Consider the following 14,140-nt stretch of genomic DNA (forward strand, 5'->3'; position numbering starts at 1 on the left):
TGGGCCTCAGTTTCCCCATCTGTAAAATGGAGTTCATAATTCCATTCTCGTAAGAGTTATTGTGAGGACAAAATAAGATTAAGTGCATGATTCTGAGCAAGATTATAGGCATGACCAACTTCCAGTAGGAACTCAATGTTAATTCTTTATCTGTTCTCCCTAACATTCCCTATCTGAGCAGGAGGGTTTCATACAAAGTTCACTTCCTCCTCTTTACCTCCTCAGTGCCAGGCTGAGGTTGAGCATTGGTGGTAATAATAATGATTGTTAATATTTCGAGTACCTACTGCGGGCCAGGCAGCGTGCTGTGTATTTCACATGCACTATCACATGTACTTTTCTCAACAGCCCTACACAGTATTATCACCTCCATTTTACAGAGAAAGAAACTGAGGCCCAGAGAGCTGACATGACTTATCCAAGGTTGCACAACTAGTAAGGGATAGGTTTCAAGGCCCAGTCCCTTTATTCTGAAATACCAGGTACCACATAACCTAAGCCCCAGCAGGGCTAGCCAGTGTTTGGCGTTAGTTAAGAAGAAACAGGACTTCCCCGGTGGTGCAGTGGTTAAGAATCCGCCTGCTAATGCAGGGCACACGGGTTCGAGCCCTGGTCCGGGAAGATCCCACATGCCGCGGAGAAACTAAGCCCGTGCACCACAACTACTGAGCCTGCGCTCTAGAGCCCGCGAGCCACAACTACCGAGCCCGCACGCCTAGAGCCTGTGCTCCACAACAAGAGAAGCCACCGCAATGAGAAGCCTGCGCACCGCAACGAAGAGTAGCCACTGCTCGCCGCAACTAGAGAAAGCCCATGGACAGCAACGAAGACCCAATGCAGCCAAAATAAATAAATTTTTAAATTTTTTTTAAAAAAGGAGGAAACAGAAATGCACTGTTGGGGGTGGCGGGGTGGGGGGTTGGATGGGACAGAGTTGGGGGAGGCTAGGGGGTCCAATTTAAGCAGCATAATTCAGCTGAGAAGCTAAGCACCTAGAATCACGAAATGTTTTCACATTCCTCACATTGAAATCCTCACAACAGCTCCAAAAGGAAAGTATTAAGCATTATCCCCATTACGCAAAAGAGGAAACTGAGACACAAAGATTTCCCTAGACTGTGCGGTGAAGAGCACATGCTAAGGGGTTTTGGTGCAATGTCTCCTTTATAACTTATAACAGCTCCATGAGATAGATTTTCTTCTTGTCCCCGTTTTTGTAAACAGGAAAACTGACCGCTAAAGGCCACGGGCTAGTAGATGGCAGAGCTGGAATCAGAGCTCTGGTCTGTTTGATGTCAAGTCTACAACGTAACTCCCTGCCTCACTCCATCCTTGGCTCTCTTGAGTCCCGAGCCATCTGAGTAATCTTTGAGGGTCAGACATCAGCTCCTGGGATCTGGGGGCCCAGCCGCCTGTGAATGAACAGCTGGAGGAGCTGGGAAAGAACCACTGTCTTGTGAAGGGACAATAAATGCTCTGGAGGTTGCTGGGGCAAGAAAATATCAGTCCCTGCATCCCCCTCCTCCTCCATCACAGTTGAAGAGGAGCCGCTTCCATGGTCCTCCTTTGGTGGTGACATACGCTCCTAACTCTGCTGAGAACCTTCAATAGCTCCCACTGCCCCCAGCCCTTAGCCTGGCTAAGTCTCATCTTTCCCTGAGCAGCAGGACGTCATAGAAAGAGCCCTGGAATGGAGGCCCCGAAGGTGTGGTCCTTGGGCAAGTCACTCTTCTCCTTCCTGGACCTCAGTTTCCCAACTTACTAAATAAGCCTGTTGAATTAGATGTGCTGAAGGAGAGGAACAGGGGTCTCGGAGTCAGGAGGCACTGGATTTGGAGCCCAGCTTCCATATTCAATGTTGCGGCCAGTCATATGTCATCTCTGAGGCTCAGTTTCCTCATCTGGAAATGAGGACCATAATAATATCTATTACCTGGGACCATTGTGAAGATAAAACCACTCAACTCTGGCACTCGGGAGATACTTGGTAAATGATCGTTACTGGTGGAATTAGTAGTAGTAGTAGTATTAAATAATTAATATTAATTAATAATTAATTCGATTCAGTCAGTGTGGTCCTAGATGTGAAAAAAACTTGTTCTGGACACCAAAAAGTAGTTAAGAGAGAATGGTTGCAGGCAGGTGCTAGCTTAGCGTACTACGAATGCATTTGCCTACCCATAGCAAAGTCCCAAATATGGAAGCTTAAACAAAAAAAAAAAAAAAAGAAAGGAAGAGGATTCTTGCTCTGGAATGACAGGCCCAGAGGTAAACTGCCCAGGCCCCTTGGCTGCTGGAGAATGCCATCAGGAGGCCGGGCTCTTTCCATCTTTCTGTGCCGTCACTCTCAGAATGCGTTGTGTCCACCAGCCTGTGTTCCCGGCAGGAAAGGATAGAAAGGGAAGAGGCAGCCCCAGCTGAGTTCCACCCGCGTCTCTTTCACCAGGACTGCGTCATGTGACCTCGCTTGCCCGCAAAGGAGATTGGGAAATTGAGTTTTGGGGATTAAGCAGGGAGGGATAGGGAGTTGGAAATGGAGATGGGGCCAGCTGTGTCTGCCAGACTCAGAAGAGTCTCTTTCTGGTGTGGGCTGTGGCTTCTGACGTGTGGCTTCTCCAGAGAACCCAAGAACAGGTATGTGCTGCCGACTCCAGAGGTGAGCAGGCCTTGCTTGGCCCAGGAGAGGGTCTGAGAATTGCAGAACCACAGCAGGTCAGAGACAGGCACTCCCTGAGACAAGGTCCAACCCAGCGCCACTCAGTGTCAGACTCGGAGGGTCAGAACAAGGCAGGGGCTTGCCCAGACCGGCCAGTCTCTTTCCTCTGTGTCCTATGGCCTCTCATAAAATGACCAACGTTGGAACAAGTCACCCATGAAACAGTGGTGCCCCAATGCAAGGGCATCTCATCCTCTGAAGCTCTGCACCCGATGAACTGAAAACGTAGGGGGCAAGAATTCACACTTCCAACCAGCTCTTCAGTTCTCAGGCAAGAGCCTTAGAAGTCCATTTTCTGGAGCCTTTCAGATAGAACTGGACAGACTCATCACTCGCGTGGAATGTGTGCTCCTGCTTTAGCACCTCAGTAATAACTTACCGTCATTCAGACATACACAGTTTAGAAAAGCATTTTCAGTTACATCATCTTCTCTTTTGATCCACACAGAAACCTTCTGACGTAGGTGTTTTAGCCCCTGAATAAGCCAGGGTTGTCTCTATGACAACCGACACACACTCAATTCCAACTGATTTTGGCGAAAGAAGGAGAAGAGTTGGCTCCCAAGCTGAAAAACTGGGGACAGGTGTGGCTGCATCAAGGTGTCAGGCTTCCCCTCTCTCTGTCTCTGTCTGTCTCTGTCTGTGTGACTCTCTGTCTCTCTCTCTTTGATCTTTTTTTTCCTTCTTGTTGGCTTCACTCTCAGGCAGGTGCTCCCCAAGCACTCGGGCAGCTCCAAACTTACACGGTCCTAACACTCCAATCCCATATGAAAAGAGAATCTCTTTCCTGGACACTTCTGATTGCTCCGGCTTAGCTCACGTGCCCATCCCTGAACCGAATGCTGTGAGCAGGAGGATGGAATGTCCTGATTCTAACTGGCCAGTCCTAGACCATGTGCCCACATGAACTGAGAATGAGAGAGGGATGTTCCCCCAAAAGAAAACTGGGTACAAAAGAAGGAAGGGATGAAGGCCAGGCAGAGGCAACTGACATCCAGCAGCATTCCGCTTCCCCATCTGACAAACGAGGAAGCCAAGGCTCAGAGAGGTAAGCGGCTTTCGCCTGAAACCTCAGGGCTGGTAGGAAGGGAGGCTCTCTTGCCTTTGGCCGTGAGCCTGGATGGAGAGAAGAGGGGAGGGCTATGGGGGTGAGAGGTCCCCTGCCTTTCCGGAGCCTGGCAGGCTTCAGAGCTGCCCGGAGAGGGAGGGAGAAGGGTTTGGAGGGATGCTGGAATCCAAAGCTGCTTCTCCTCTGTACTTCCTGGTGTTTGCTTGAGCAGGAAAGGATGTTCATGTTTGTTGAACAACCAAGGCTTGCCAGCTACTTCTGGGCACTTCACAGACCACATTTTTCAGAGTTGAGGCTCGCAGAGGTGAAGCGACTTGTCCAAGTCACGAAATCTTGGAATGGCAGGGCTGGGACTCAATCCAGGTCTGGAATGACTCCAAAGCCAGTACTGTTTTCTTGAGTGTTTCTCAACAGGGCACTATTGACATTTTGTGTAAGATTTCCCCACACAGGGCAGGAAGTTTAGCCGGCTAATGGTAAGCTCAGTCACGGCAACAACCAAAAGTTGCTCCATGCATTTCTAACCTCCTGCGCTCCCTCTAGGAGGCTACATCTGCCTCTGGATGAGAACCAGAACACCACGCTGACCGAGCCTGGTGCTTTTCTGTGGACTCAGGGCCTGACACAGAGAAAGCACTTAATAAGTGTTTGATGAATGAACAAATGAAACATTCTGGAGTCAAAGAGGACTAGGTGCGAATCCCAGCTCTACCACTTACTAGCTGTATGGTATCGAGCAAGTTACTTAACCCTTCTGTGCCTCAGTTTCCACATCTGTAAGACGGGGAGAACACCAGCACCATCTTCATAGGGTTGTTATAAGGATTCAACAAGTTAATTCTTATAAAATGCTTAGGACATTGCCTGAGGCTTAATGAGCTCTGTATCAGTATTTCTTAAATAAATGAGCTAATAAATGAATGAATGAATGACTATCGCTTATACACATACACACACACAATCAGGAGTATACAGTCTACAAATACTTTCATATTTGTTATCTCATTTGATTGTCTCCCTTACTCTATAAAGGAAGGTTATGCACACTTTACAGATGAGGAAACTCACTTAAGAGGTGAGGCAACTTGGCTAGGGTCTTCCAGTTGTTCAGCTGTAGCTCCAGAGTTTCAAACTCTGGCTTCTCTGTATTTTCCACCCCTTGCAAATACACACTTTTAAGCCATGAATGAAAGCGTGAAGGCTTTCAGAGGGCCTGGACAGGCAGGGGCCGACCTGCCCCCGAAGCTGTGAAGAACCAATTTCTCATCTATCCAACCTGGGGCTCTCTCATGGGGCTGCCCATGCTCTGTGGCGGGGTGTGTGTGTGTATGTGACTCACCAAGGGGTTGGGGAGCGAGGAGGCCCAGCCACGCGGCCAGGACTGAAGGACCACAAGAAAGAACTTGGTGGTGAGTGAGGACTGGCCAACTGCCTGCCCACAGCCTCCCACTCTCTGAGGAGAGGAGCACTGGCTCTGAGGACACCCCAGCGCCCCCAAATCTAAACCCTCAGGACAGGAACTGGGTGTCTCCCAGGGTATCAAGCACCCAGCACACAGGAGTGACCTCACTGCTCTGTGATTCCTTTCACATTTACTCCATCCATCCTGCAGACACTCATGAGATGGCATCTTGGCCAACCTCCAGATGGGCTGCTGGAGAGTTGTGCTCTCAAGGAGATCTCAGATAATGGGGTGAGCCTCAGAGGAACAGAAGACAGAGAATGGGGTACTGCTGGGGACATACACACACATTTGGGCACATACATATATGCAATGAGATTCCGTTCTTTCCATGCCAAGATTCAAGTCACAGCTTTAGTGAGCCTCCATAGCGGTGGAAGTGTAGAGCGGTAGAAAGCTGGAGAAACACTGGGATGGACCACACCTCAGCTACTTCCCTTCACCAGGTCTCTCCTTGTTGGTGTCTCACTTCGCCTTTCTTCACCAGCAGCAGAACTTCCATTATGCTGGAGTCCTCCTCGCCCCCGTCCACTTGGAATCCTTAACGTTCTTATCCGGACCAACCCAACCTAATTCAGCTCCACCCACCTCGATTCTCCTAAATTGAATTCCAGTCAACCCAGCTCAACTTATTTCCACCCAACCCACCCAAATCCAACCCAACCCAATTCAACCAAACTCCGCTCCACTCCACTCAGCCCAAACTAACCCATCTCAACACAACCCAACTCGGTTTAACTCTACGAAATTCAATTCAAGGAACATCAGCTCAGCTCAGGTCCACTCAGCCAAACCCAAATCCAGCTCTATTCAATCCAACCAAACTAAATTTTATTCAACCCAACCCACCCCAGCGTGACATAACACAACTCTAATCCACCCAAACCAAACTCAACCCACTCAACCCAACTCAACACAACTCAACTCAACTAAACCCTTCCCTACCCAGCTCGATTCTTCTCCTTTTGCATCTCCTTTCTGTCTGACACTAAATACTTGCTTCCCAATCTTGCCCCATTGGCAGATTCCCTATCCTTCCCTAAATAGTGAGACACTGAATTAATACCTGATCTACAAGAAGATGGGAAAAGTTTCCTTTGGACTATCTACCTCCTTGCTTTTCTCCCTGTGCTAACCACATCCCCCTACAGAGAATAACCTTCATCTCTGACTCCCCACCACTCACCCCTCCCCTTTCATGAAACCCCGAGGCCATGAAGCCTCAGAGACCTCAAGCCTGTGTGGGCTCTCAGCGCTGCACACCCTGCCCCCATGGAGGTGAGGTCTGGCGGACATTTAGACTGGGCAGCAGGGAGGGTCCTGGCCCCAGAAGAAATTTGATGGGCAGAAGAGGGGCCACCAGACCTGGGCACCTTGCAGGCAAAAGTAGGATCTGGCTTGACCCCCAGGGAGCAGAGGCTCTGTCGCTGGCTTTTCTGCCCCATCCACCGAGCTCTCTTTCCACTCCTTTATGGCCCTGCCTTCCTTTTCCTGCCTTATCGCTCAGTCTTCATCTCTGTATCTCTGTCTCTCTCTGTCATTATCTCTCTGTGTGGCTGGCCCTGTTTCATCATCTCTATCTTGGACGCTCTCTTCCTCTTTTACCACCTCGTGTTGCTAGCCTTCCTCTTGCTGACTCTCCTCCTGTCTCTGTTTCTATTTCTGGTTCAATCTGCTTCATGTACTAAGCTCTAGCTGGGGAGTTATTTCTCCCTCCATCCCCTCTGCCTCTTCCCGACGGAGAGAACCATAGTCACCCCGGGCTGCTTGGGAACCACTCATGCATGAGCTAAAACTGCTTCCCTCAGAAGGAAAGAAATCAGAACCATACACCCTAGAGTTGGAAGGGAATTTAGGCCAATCTTCCCATTTTATGGATGGGGAAACTGAGCCCCGGAGGCTGCAGGGGGCTTGCCCAAGATCATTCAGAGTTAGCGGAGTGAGAATGAGGTCCTCCTGAGCTGGAGACCCCAGACTCTGAACCTAGAGGAGGAAGGTGGGGGACCAGACTGGCTGGGAGGTGGGTGGGAGGACAGTAGCACCCACCGCAGAAGCCATCTCCAAGACCAAGAGAATTATGTGCCTTCCCACAGCATCTCAGAGCAGTGCCTCCCTGTCTGTCAGTCTGTCTGTCTCTCTCTTAGGAAAGTGTATTCCCTGGGGGGGAGGGGTAGAAAGGAGACAAGAGACAACCGGGTTGCCCCTCTGGTGAGGGTCATTCACCACTGACCCCGACCTTTCCCACCTCTTGAGGTCGGGACCCAACATGGCACAAAAGCACAATTCTGAGAGCACAATGGGGAAGACTTCATGGGCCCAGGGGAGAGGAGGAAGCCAGGCTTTGGCCTCCTGCAAGAGAGCCACAGCCTGTGAGGGTCAGGGCTGGGGTTTTAGCCAGACTGAATCCAGAATCCAGCCATTGGGCCCTTGGCCACAGGCTCCCCGCCCAGCCAGGCACAGCCCCCCAAGACCGTCCTGGTCTCGGTCAGGGTGAGCCTACAGGCCCAGCGCCAGGACCGCATTCCTCTCTGGCCGCACCCCCATCAGCCTCCTGGTCAGTCCGGGCTCCAGCAGGAAGCAAACGAGGCCCAGCCAGGGAGACGGCCCTGCTCCAGGCCAGAAGTGAGGCCCCAGCTCTCTCCTCCTCAGCCATGACTGGCTGTACCTCTAACTGCTCTGAGATGCCCCCTCGGCAGCTCAGAGTTCCTGGGCAGGCACTGGCCAGCCTTCCTCAGAATTCTAGGATGTCTGAAAATAGAAAGGAGAAGAGAAGTCTGCGGTCTGTGTGGTGGGCAGAGAGAAGCTGGGAAGGGGAGGAGTGGGGAGGAATGAGTTTCTAGGCACATGGACAGACGCCACCAGGACTGGCTCTGACCTGACCTCCAGTACCCTCCACCCTCCTCCTCGAAGCCCCTGCTTCCTGCCTCTCTGTAGAAAGGGCCCAACCCTCCACCAAACAGATCAGGAGACTGCGGCCCAGAGGGGGAAGCAGTTTGCCCGAAGACACATAGCAGAGAAGCAGCCAGAAGCTGGGGCTCCTGACCCTTAGACCCGGCTCCTTCCCCAGCAGGCTCTCAGGGTGGAGTTTCTTATGGGCTCCTAGCTCACCCCATCCGCACAAGAGGCCAGATTCAGGCAGGTCACTCCCCACATGAATTGTCCCAACCCCAGGAGTACGCTGGTCCTCAGAACCCCCAGCTCGGCCTGGTCCAGCTCCCTCCCAGAGGCCTTGGGAAAGCAGGGCCCTCCTCCTCCTCTGCTGACCTCCGCCTGGGCTGGCTCTTCCTTCCCCTTTCCCCAGCACCCCTCTCCCCACCCCAACCCTGGGCCCAGCAGAGCTGGTGGGAGACAGAGGGGGAATCTGAGCCCCTGCTGGATCTCAAGGCAGGCCACGTCCCCGGCCCAGGCACTGGGCTCAAAGGGCTGGAGCTCATGCACTCCCACCCACCAGGCAGTCTGCATCTTGGAAGGTCCTCGGGCATGTGAAGCTGAAGTCTGCTTCCCCGGCTTCCCCGCTGGCCCTGCTGCTGCCTCTGGATCTCACGGCACAGGTCTGCCTGATGGCTCCTCGGAGGTGGACCAGCTGCCATCACCTTCCCTGGCAGTAAGTTTGTTTCAAGAGGCTACGAGTGCCAGTTCCTCCATGAGGTGTGAGTCCTGCCTCAGCCCCTGCTGGCTGGGGGACCTGCGAGGCTGCCCTGTGTACCTAGTCGAAAGACTGGTCTTCATCTGTATCCTTTCGTCTTTGTAGTGAATTATCAAACTCCAGGGCACCTCCTGAACTTGCTGTTGGTGTCAGAAGCGAGGCAGGTTTGTGTGCAGACTGTGACCTCTGACCTTGTAGTTGGCCCCAACTTACTGCAGCTTCACTCACTGACTCCTCACGATAACCCTCTGAAGTAGGGACAGTCACCATCAAGGCTGTTTTCCAGATTGGGAAACTGAGTTAAGTCACCTGACCAAGGTTGCACAGTTGGCAGATGAGATTTGAGAGCAGGCAGCCAGGCCCAACTGGGAGAGCCAGAGGGGGATCAGAAGGGGGGCTGCCAGGAGACAGTTCCCTGAGAGGGTTCCCCAGTAAAGAGGCTGAACTTTGTCCTGGGGTCAATGGGGAACCATTGATGGCTTTAAGCAGGGAGCAATGTGTGTAGCTGTGGGTTTTAGCAGGGTCCCTCTGGATGCAGCATGGAGAGTGGATTGCAGACAGGTCCGAGTGAGAGAAGAAAACATACGTGAGGCCACTGAAGCAGACCAGGTGAGGAAGATGGTGTCTGGACCTGAGCCGTGGGCCTGGGAATGGAGAGCGATGGACACGTTCCAGGTCTGCCTAAAAGGTAGACTTGACAGGACTTGGGGACAGACTGAATTTAGGGCGTAATAGAGCAGGAAGAGCCGAGGGTAACTCCCAGGCTTCTGGATTAGACAATTAGTGTGCTAAGTCCCCGAGTCAGGGGAGAACAGAGGAAGAACAGATTTGGGGTGGGCCATACCACTACTAATGGTCCTAGAGTCCTGAAGGGGTTGATGACCCAGAACAGGGCCGTCCCTTCCCCATGACACAGGGTCCCTTGTCTGGACCAGGACTGCGGCTAGCGCCAGAGCCAAAGTGACACCCGCCCCTACCCCAGAGTTGCCACCAGGTGGTAGCAGAGGCCGCCTTTTTCCAGGAAGGCTGGAGGAAAAAGGGAACTTCTCTGCTGGGGATGCAGACCCACTGGCAAGACCTGGGAAAATGGGCCAGGGGCCTCATCCAGGGGGTTCTGAACCCGAATTCCTGCATGTACAGCATCAATAGAGCCCTGATCTAGGAGGCAGGAATCCTGGGTTCTAATACTGCCTGTGACCCACACCTGCCCCTCTCTAAGGCTCAGGTTTCTTGCCTGTAAAGAGTGCAAGCCCTTCAAGGGATCCAGAAGCTGGCAGGGACTTCTAACTCCTTCTCTGGCTTCTAACCCTAATAGCTATGGCTTCCAAACGTATCTGTAGAGGCAACATCTTTTTTTTACAAACAAAATCCTAAGCGCTCCTCATCCACCCCATGTACAAAACAGAACAGATTAGATTTTTACTGATCTACTCTAGTTGGAGTAGAGGTTAGGGACCCTCCCAAGCCACACAGAGGATAGTCCAGGCCCCTCAACCTGGCATTCGAGCCCCTTCACTCCCTCTCTCTCCAGTGCCTTCTTTCACTCCCCTCCCCTCCCCCATTCTGTGTGGTCCTACTGTGCGGAGGATCAGGACTGGCTAGGTAATTTGCAGGGCCCGGTGCAAAATGAAATAGTGGGCCCTTCGTTCAAAAATTGTCTAAAATTTCACAACAGTTACAGTAGAGCATTAAACCAAGCACAGGTCACACATCCATGGAGCCACTTGTGAAGTTTGTGCATGATGCGAGATGTCTGAAATCCAGCCAGCCTTTGCCCAAATGCGGGGCTTTGTCTGCCAAGAAGATAGTCACCTTCTTCTTCACTCAAGGGCACTTTCTGTTGTCAAGCTGGGGTCCAGCAAGGCTGCATGCGCCCAGAAGGGAGTGTCTTTTCCAAGGTCACATGAAGGTATCGTATTGGTCAGCAGCCACCCTGCCCAAATCCTTTAAGATTTCACGGCCCTGGCACGTGAAATGTGCTCCCAGACTGCTTGTTGAATGAGGGAAGGGGACCAGAAGTTGGACACAAGACACTGGAGAGCAGAGATGAGTACAAATCCTGGCAACAACTGTGGCCCATTCATGTTTGATGAATGGATAAATAAATGACTAAGTGAATGCTGAAGACCGGACAGACATCTAAGTAACGGCATTGTGGAATTATGAAGCTAAAAGAGACTGAGAAATTATCGACTCTGGGGTTTTCAAGCTACAGGGTTCTTCAAAGCTGTAGGGAACTGCAAAGTTGTGTTGGGGACAACAGGAGGGCACATGGCAAAAGTCAGGCACACAGGGATCAGGTCCCCTTCCTGCCTTTCACCCTTTTATGTCTCACATTCTGGGCTCCTATGTAAGCTTTTGTTTGAAGAAGAATCCTGCTGGCTCAGGAAAGGCAAGAGACTTGCCCAATGTCACACAGCAGAGGCTGGGGAGGGGAGAGCAAAGAAGAGGGATCAGAGATGTGAGGTCAGAGGTCAGCTGGGAGCTCCCAGATGGGAGGTAGAGGCAATCAATGCAGGCAGGAGAGTGAGCTTCAGAAGCTGGAGCTTGTACCAGAGAAGTGAGATTAAGACACAGACAAACCAGCTCAGAGCAGAGATTCAAGGTCAAGTTCCAAGCTCAGAGGCCAACGGCAGGGGTTCAATTCATTGCTTTTATTTACTGAGCGCCTGCTGTGTCCCAGGCAGAGTTACCGGCCCCAGGATGCCACAGTGAACCAGAGAAAGTCCCTGCCTTCACAGGGCTCACATTCTGGTGGTGGCGGGGGGGGAGAGGGGGGAAGGAAATAAACATTATTATAAGAAAACATATGACCCTACCAGCTAGAGATAAGTGACATGAAGAAAATTCAACGGAGTGACAGGGGGAGACTTCCGGTAAGTGGGCTAGTTCATATAGGGTGGTCAGGGAGGGCCTCCTTGAGGAGGTGACATTTGAGCTGAGCTCTGAATGAGATGGGGCCTGTCGGTGCCCCTGCTTGGGGTGAGGGGGGTGGAGTTGTGGAGTTGCTGGCCTGGAGAGCCTGCAGATCCACACTTGCAAGTTGGGCCGGCTGGGCAGGAAGTCTGGCCCCCTGTAACCGTATCCCCAGGAAGGAGGAAGCCAGGAAGGCGCTTTCAGCAGTCGTATTCATCAAGGCCGGCTGCACTAACCCCCAGGCAGCACCAGAGGCTCCTCGGGGCCTCTATCCACCTTCAGCCGCCTGGGGAGGAGGCAGTGAGGGAGGGAGGGAGGGAGGGCGGCCTAGAGTGGGTCCTGGACTCTCTTCCAGACAATAAATGCTTCCAGGTTCCTGGGGAGCATTCTGTGGGTCACAGCCGCATCTGATCTCAATTACCCCCGGTGTAGGATTCCGGGGCTGGGCGGGGGCAGGGGTGGAGGGAAGGCCGTTTCTCCATAATCAGAATCTCCTGGCCCAGAGGGTGAAGGCACCCCAGGACAGGTTTCCAAAATTTCAGGACTCCCTCTCCCAGGGAGAGGGTTCTCCCCAGAAAGAGAGGTCTGGCTGTGAGTGAAAGGCCTCTGCATCATAGCCATTTTGCTCTGTGACCCGGTGCAAGTCACTTAACCTCTCTGGGCCCTTGTTGAAATGAAGATTTCACCTTTTCCTTCAGAGGCAAGAGGACTATGCAGGCCTGGAGGGTAAAACTCAGTGCTGTGGGCTGCGGTGGCCTGGGCTGGAACTGGGTGGGGTTGCTAATCCCTTACTTTTTCTGCCTTGATTAGATCTTAGCCCTTCCGCAAATACATCCCCACCCAAGAGTATGGTGCCAGAGTTGTAGGGATTAACATCTCCTGAAACAGACCAGGGACAAGCCCCTCTCCCCCTCCCTCAACCTGCTTGTGCAAGACACTTCACCTCCCTGCGCTGCGGTTTACTTCTGCCCACCTCCAGAGGGGATGGGAGGATCAAATGAGTAGCAAGTGGAAAGCCGCTTTGCAAAGATACACACCAGTAACTGTTCATTTCATCAATCTTACAATCAACGACAATCACAAAAACGGCCGTACTGGTAAGCACTAGGAGAAAGACCCTTTATTTGTAAAAAGGCTGCTGGATACTGTCTCTGTAATGATCTTGAGCGAGTCTTTCCCCTTCAGGCCTCAGTTTCCCCATCAGTAACAGAGCCTGCAACCCAAGTTCCATCCTGAAGAGGGTCTTTTCGGGCCTTTGTCATGGGCAGCGCCTTTTGCACAAATGGGTGTTGCTCAAGCTACAGTGGTGGGCGTTCTTTAGTAGGTAAAACATTCCCCGTGCAGCCCGGATTTCACCGCGTACCTTTTCTTCTCGAGGGACTGCGGCACAGGGCTAGGTTTTTAGTGGGACAAGCAAACTGGAGGGGTAGCGGGCGGGATGCAGGGAGCGCCTGGGGTGTTCACGGAGGTGGGCTTCCAGGGGCTTGTTTTCATTCACACGGGAGGAAACGCAGGCTCGGGAGGCGGCGGCGAGCCGGGATTCGAACCCGGGGCTGGAGGGCCGCAGGGGCGGGGCGCGTTCCCCGGAGCGGATGCCGGGGTCAGCGGAGCTCGGGGCCGCGCTTCCTCCGGGCGCCCGGACCGCTGGCCGGCCGGCTGCTCGGCGGGCGCTGCTTTCTCCTTTTATGTCCGCGCGGGGCCGGGAACTCCCTGCCCCGGGCCGCGGCCCGCGAACAATGCGCCGCTTCCTGCCGCCCGGCCCGCCGCGGCCCCGCGCCCGCTCCCCGCCCCGCGACCGCCGGGAAGTGGGCCGGAGCCCCGCCGGCCGCGCCGGTACGGCGGGTCGCGCCCCGGGATACGGCGGGGGCCGGGGAGGGGCCGCGGGCAGGGGCGGAGGCGGCCCGGCGCTGGCCCGGCGGCAGCTGGTGGGCGTCTGCCCCTTCCACGCGCGCAGAGCACGAGGCTCCCGTGGGTCCGCAAAGGTGCCCGGCCGTGCTGTGCACTCCATCCTGCACAGGCCCCCACGGAGCTGCGCCGCGGGTCTCCAACGCCCGCGGGTCTCCAGCCCGCCTGGCCCTGTGCTAGGCACCGGGATTCAGCAGTGAGCAAAACCCAGAGAAGCCCTCGGCCTCCTGCAGCTAAGGCTTCAGCGAGGGAAGAAGCAGTGAACATCACACATCACTGAATCATATTGTGTATTCAAAAGTGAGACTTTTTTGGAGAAAATATAGAAGGGACTGGCATGGGAAATAGGGTCTGTTTTAAATAGGATGGTTATAGATATTTCACCAAGGAGACGACATTTGAGCAAAGATGCACAGAACATGAATC

The sequence above is a fragment of the Balaenoptera physalus genome, assembly GCF_965194825.1.
Source record: "Balaenoptera physalus genome assembly, chromosome: 7".
Lineage (NCBI taxonomy): Eukaryota > Metazoa > Chordata > Mammalia > Artiodactyla > Balaenopteridae > Balaenoptera > Balaenoptera physalus.